Source organism: Drosophila arizonae, unplaced genomic scaffold, assembly GCF_054131065.1.
Source record: "Drosophila arizonae isolate 15081-1271.41 unplaced genomic scaffold, UAZ_ARI_1.0 ARI_Backbone_152, whole genome shotgun sequence".
Taxonomy (NCBI): Eukaryota; Metazoa; Arthropoda; class Insecta; order Diptera; family Drosophilidae; genus Drosophila; species Drosophila arizonae.
The window spans coordinates 6,312-12,773 of NW_028315225.1; the positions used below are offsets into that span (position 1 = coordinate 6,312).

The following is a 6,462-nucleotide window of genomic DNA, read 5'->3' on the forward strand; positions in this document are numbered from 1 at the left end:
GAACCATACACCAACCATGCTGTGCATGATGATGATGATGATGATGCAGAATGATGTGTCAAGGGCCGATGCATGCAGCCTGTCAACGAGCTGCAAGCCCACACACACTGAATTGACGACGAGTATCGAATGTCTGCACACACAATGACAGCCTGCCGGTCATTATTTTGGACACGTAGCAGGGAGTGCAGAGCTACTATTATTAATTTGGTAGTATACCACTTCTTGATCACAACATCTATACGAGTGGAGTCAAGGCATTGATGATGATGTTGTTGCTTTCTATATTGCAGCACAGACGCCGCCGCCGCTGCCGCCGCCGCCGCCCGCAGTTACAGCCGTCGCAATTACAGCATACCGGACACCATCGATAGCAACCAGGACGTGTAGCAAGGAGCAACGAGTCATCTTTGTACGTAAAATGATGTAGTTTAACCAAAAGCTGTAATCCCATCGATTGAAAGCTAATGAGCATTTGTTGTTGTACCCTCTTCTCGTCCTCCTCATCCGCATCCGCATCCGCAATTGGATACACATTCGCGACACGAGTGCGTTGGATAAAAATGAGTGGATTGTTAGGTGAGTATTATTATTGTTATATTATTAAGTGAATGTATTAATACAATTATATTAGGTTTGTTATAGCTGCAATAGGTTGTCATTATTATATATTTGAGGTATCATTTGCGAATTGTTGCCTACTGCTAGCAGTGAGGCAAGTAGTTAGCGCGGACATCATTTCGATAAGACGATCCAACTTGGTTGCAATAGCATTGTTAGTGGCTGTGTTTGCATTTGCATTTGCATTTGCATTTGCCTTGGAATGCTTACGTTCAAGCAGCATTAGGCCAATTAATTGATCCAGCTTCTTATCAATACTACTTCACATTATCCCTGCCACCTGGATACTGAAGAGTCTGACAGAGTTGTTGCTGTTGCTGCTGTTGAAGTAGCTGTTGCAGCTGTAATTGCTGCATAGTTTGAGGCTGAAGCTGTAGTTGCTGTCGCTGTAGTTGTCGACTTTGAATTTGGATTTGTCGCTTTTGTTGAATTTGTTGCTGCTGTTGCTGCAGCCAGACACTTGGCTGTTTAACATTTAGGCCAAGTTTTAGGGCATCGGCATAGCTGCCAACCATAATTTTGTCCATCTTTAGTGGCTGCTTAGGATGCTGCTGCTGTTGCTGCTGCTTCTTCTTGGCCTTTATTGGCTTTGCCTTTGCTGCTGCTGCTGCTGCTGCTTTTGCCTTTGCTGCTGCTGTTTGCTGCTGCTGCTGCTGCTGATTCTGTAGTAGTTGCTGCTGCTGTTTGGTAGCATTTGTGGTAGTGGCCTTGTTTAGGTGACGTTTAATAATAGCCGCTGTTGTAGCGTTATTAATGCGATTTGAATTTGATTTACGTGCCAGTTCGGCAACCAATTTAGTGGCTTGCTGAAAGCCCTGCTGATTCGATAGCTTCTGTTTGCAGGCCTCTTTGAATGCCTTGCAGCCCGCGATAGCTAGCAGCATGTTCGCCCATACAATTGGCGCATTTTGCTGGCTGGCTATCGTCCTTCGATCGCACACAGTCGGTGGATGCATGGCTGCCGCTGCATTTCACGCATACGAAAGGACGGCGACAATAATTCTTCGTATGGCCGAATCTTTGGCAACGATGGCATTGCACAGCATCGGCATTGCGCAAGATCTTCTCGATTCTCACCTTTTGGCCGCCCAAGCACACCATGTTCAGCACATTCGCGCTATTCGGCTCGGCCACTATTTCCACCTCGAACAGATCCAGAGGCTGGCGAGTGAATCGCTTCTTAATGACGCTTACGAATCGTACCGTATAGCCCAGATCCGTTAGCTGTTGCCGTATCCAGCTAGGTGGCGTCGATCGATGCAAATAGCGAATCAGGAATCGATATCCTCGATCCGATGCCAATTGATATGTGTGCGACACAATGTTCTCTTGCGAGAAATGATGCACCAGTTTGCGATATGCTGCAATATTCGCGCATTGAACACGCAAACCTTGCCCAGCCGTCGGCTTGGTGTAATAATTATCAACACCAATCGCATTATTAATGCCCTCCAGTACTGGCATTATATTTGCCACAAATGGCAAATATAGTGGAGTTGGTCGATTCTTACGCCCATTCAAATTGCCATTGGCATTTGTATTGGCATTGACGTCATCGTCGTCAACGTCATCAACGACTTTATCATCGTCATCATCCATTTCAACATTGTTAGCATTAGCATCAATTGAAATGCAGTTAATATTGTTATAATTGTTGTTGTTGCTGTTGTTGTTGATTTGATTATTGGCGCCATCTGTTGGCCGGTGGTCATTTTCAGCAGCTAATTTGCGTGCAGCCTCAATAGCGGCTGCCTTCTTCGATGTGGTAGGTGCATCAATATCGAATGCATCAACCAGTTTCTTTTTAAACATCATAGCAGACAGCTTTCGATTAGCTGGCGCATTACTTGTAGCCATTTTGCGGCATGTAGCCACTGCCGATGCAGACAATGGAGGTGGTGGCTGAATGCATTTGTTAGTCTCGCAACCGCTAAACAGGTGGTTCAGCATCTCGTTGACATCCGAATTGGCAAACTCATCGGATCCAGTGAATAGGTGGTTGACTATCTCATCAGTGTCAGCCGCTGTCTGTTGTGAAGCAGAAATGGCCTTTGCATTTGCCTTTGCCTTGGCCGATCTACAATTCTTATTCAATTCAGATTTAGATTTAGAATTTGATTTGGTTGGAGTATTGACTACAGCTGCAGTTGCAGTTGCTGTTGCCAAAGTTGATCGAGTAGATGGCGTTGGACTGGCAACACCACCAGACAATTGCTCGCATCTCTGGAGTACTTTCAACAGTTCATCATCGTCAATGGTGATGTTGCTATTGTTATTATTAGAGCAATCAGCTTCCGATCGCAGCTGAAAGTTGTGCTTGCAGTTGGCGTCCTTTTTCGGCGCCATTTTCTTATTAGATTTTAATGATTTGGATTTTGGGCTATTGCCCTGATTATTAGCTGGCCTCTTATTCGAATTGAATTCGAGTTTTTGCTGCCTCTGTTTGTGCAATTTCATTTGCTGCTCCTGAGCCAGCATTGCGTGCATAGCACGCGTCAGCACAGTTGCAGCATCCTCCTTAGCATGACCATTACTACTAGCACCAATCTGATTTGGCTCATTTGCATCACCTGAGCCAATTCCAGCCAGCAGATAGTCATCCAGCGAGTCAACATCGACGTCCTCATCCTCCTCTCCATCCTCCACATAGTCCTCATCCACAAATAGCTCCTCATCGCCACTAGTCTCGTCATCGTCGACGAGACTGCCCGAGAGTGCATTGTACATGATTGACCAGTAGTTTTATTCGGATCGAGGCACACACTCACGCCGCCACTAAATAATTGTTTTTGCAAATAGGAGTCTCTGTCTCGAAAATTAATCACAATTTCAATATTATTATTACAAAGAAAAAAAACACTTGATTTCCACTTTATATTAATTACTACAATTTAATCATTTATTTATTTGGTTTTTGTCTAGTCAATCTAGATAGTCTAGATGGTGGCGTCTGCCGTCGGCCGCCGGGGCTCCACTGCCGCGCACGATGTCGATGTCGGATCGGATCTCAATCGCGTGCGCACTCGCTGCCGCTCTACAGACGAATCTGGGAACTGGACTGCCCAGCGCCTCCACCTCACCGTACCAATTCAGCCGACATTCCAATCCCAAATCCGATTGGAATTGGAATTGGAACTCCCTCTATTGGGAGAGCCAGCACAGCCGGCAGATGGCTGAACGGGCAGGCGCTTGACAGTCGCTCGGTTCCGTGTGTATCCCATTGTATACCGAGTATTTTGAATTGGAATGAATTGGCGCCCTAGTCAATGTTAATGTTAAACTTAACATAACAGGGCTCAACTGGCTTACATTGATGTTAACAACCACGCAGGGCTGCCATATCTTATTAATATACCTAACATAGATGCGAATATTAAGTGTGTGTGTGTGTGAGTGTATGTGAGTGAGTAAGTGAGTAAATGTTAAAGAAATTGCGTTGTGCGAAAAATCAAAGTACAAGCTAAGTGAAAAGAATTTACATTACTAAGATTAATAATAATAAAACTAAATACTAATACTACTAATAAAAACTAATAATACTAATATAAAGAGTGAGTTTGAATTAGATTCTTACAAATAGTAGAAATATGAAAAGAAAATACAAGTGTTCTATGTTACAGGTGATTCTTGTGATGGCTGCTCGATCGGTGGAGGGGGACGAGCATCAAAGGCTGCTGCAGCCAGCCGCCGAAACACTGGCAATCTGGCATGGTGAGTAGTGGCGACATCAATCCAGGAGTGCTCTTGAGGAGTTGGGATGACTTCATCGGTGGATGCAACAGAGGCAGCAGTTGCACTAGCAATTGCACTTCTGTTGTTAATTGCAGCATCAGCATCGTTAACGACATCATCGACATCGGCATCTGGAGTCGAGCCGATGCCAGCATAGGAGTGACTGGCACTGGAGCTGGCAGTGGCACCAGCTATGGCATCAACACTGGCACTTGGGCGGCCAGCACATGCATTGGCTGCAGCTGCATCCGCAACTGCATGGGCGTCGTCGTCATCCGTGGCGTCCGAATTGAAGTCGCCAGCATGATGGCTGGCAGAGTAGCTAGCACCAGCATATATATTAGCTGATAAACTACCGGCATCAGGACAGACATCAGCATCGACGTCGGAGGGGATACTGGCATCTGTGCAAGTGGCATGGCCAGCACTGAGACAACTGGCACTGGCGTAAGGCATCAGCTCTGGCGCGAGCAAATGCATGGAACCACTGGCGGGCACCCATAGCTTGGCCAACATCTGTCGTATCGGCAAGTGTTTGACCATGGAGCACAGGCGCGTATTCATTTGTATTGCGGATTGCTTACATTTTGCATAGACTAACCACATTTGATTAATTCCAGTGCAAACCGAACCATACACCAACCATGCTGTGCATGATGATGATGATGATGATGCAGAATGATGTGTCAAGGGCCGATGCATGCAGCCTGTCAACGAGCTGCAAGCCCACACACACTGAATTGACGACGAGTATCGAATGTCTGCACACACAATGACAGCCTGCCGGTCATTATTTTGGACACGTAGCAGGGAGTGCAGAGCTACTATTATTAATTTGGTAGTATACCACTTCTTGATCACAACATCTATACGAGTGGAGTCAAGGCATTGATGATGATGTTTTTGCTTCCTATATTGCAGCACAGACGCCGCTGCCGCCGCCGCAGCCGCCGCCGCAGTTACAGCCGTCGCAATTACAGCATACCGGACACCATCGATAGCAACCAGGACGTGTAGCAAGGAGCAACGAGTCATCTTTGTACGTTAAAATGATGTAGTTTAACCAAAAGCTTGTAATCCCATCGATTGAAAGCTAATGAGCATTTGTTGTTGTACCCTCTTCTCGTCCTCCTCATCCGCATCCGCATCCGCAATTGGATACACATTCGCGACCACGAGTGCCGTTGGATAAAAATGAGTGGATTGTTAGGTGAGTATTATTATTGTTATTATTATTAAGTGAATGTATTAATACAATTATATTAGGTTTTGTTATAGCTGCAATAGGTTGTCATATATATATTTGAGGTTCATTTGCGAATTGTTGCCTACTGCTAGCAGTGAGGCAAGTAGTTAGCGCGGACATCATTTCGATAAGACGATCCAACTTGGTTGCAATAGCATTGTTAGTGGCTGTGTTTGCATTTGCATTTGCATTTGCATTTGCCTTGGAATGCTTACGTTCAAGCAGCATTAGGCCAATTAATTGATCCAGCTTCTTATCATACTACTCACATTATCCCTGCCACCTGGATACTGATGAGTCTGACAGAGTTGTTGCTGTTGCTGCTGTTGAAGTAGCTGTTGCAGCTGTAATTGCTGCATAGTTTTGAGGGCTGAAGCTGTAGTTGCTGTCGCTTGTAGTTGTCGACTTTTGAATTTGGATTTGTCGCTTTTGTTGAATTGTTGCTGCTGTTGCTGCAGCCAGACACTTGGCTGTTTAACATTTAGACCAAGTTTTAGGGCATCGGCATAGCTGCCAACCATAATTTTGTTCATCTTTAGTGGCTGCTTAGGCTGCTTAGGATGCTGCTGCTGTTGCTGCTGCTTCTTCTTGGCCTTTATTGGCTTTTGCCTTTGCTGCTGCTTGCTGCTGCTGCTGCTTTTTGCCTTTGCTCTGCTGCTGCTGCTGCTGCTGCTTCTGCTGCTGCTGTTGCTGCTTCTGTAGCAGTTGCTGCTGCTGTTTGGGTAGCATTTGTGGTAGTGGCCTTGTTTAGGTGACGTTTAATAATAGCCGCTGTTGTAGCGTTATTAATGCGATTTGAATTTGATTTACCGGTGCCAGTTCGGCAACCAAATTAGTGGCTTGCTGACAGCCTGCTGATTCGA

At 45.6% G+C, this 6,462-nt stretch overlaps 1 long non-coding RNA gene across 3 annotated transcripts; it reads left to right on the forward strand.

Annotated features, from left to right (window-relative positions):
* The first annotated feature begins 332 nt into the window (after positions 1 to 332).
* Positions 333 to 5,398, forward strand: LOC149267728 (uncharacterized). 3 transcript variants are annotated; one of them, XR_016271497.1, is made up of 4 exons: positions 333 to 579; positions 3,544 to 4,172; positions 4,227 to 5,191; positions 5,275 to 5,398. It is a non-coding gene; the product is annotated as an uncharacterized LOC149267728 (long non-coding RNA). The 3 variants fall into 3 exon arrangements; XR_016271496.1 differs by having other exon boundaries at positions 4,242 to 5,191; XR_016271495.1 differs by having other exon boundaries at positions 3,544 to 5,191.
* Positions 5,399 to 6,462: the final 1,064 nt, after the last annotated feature.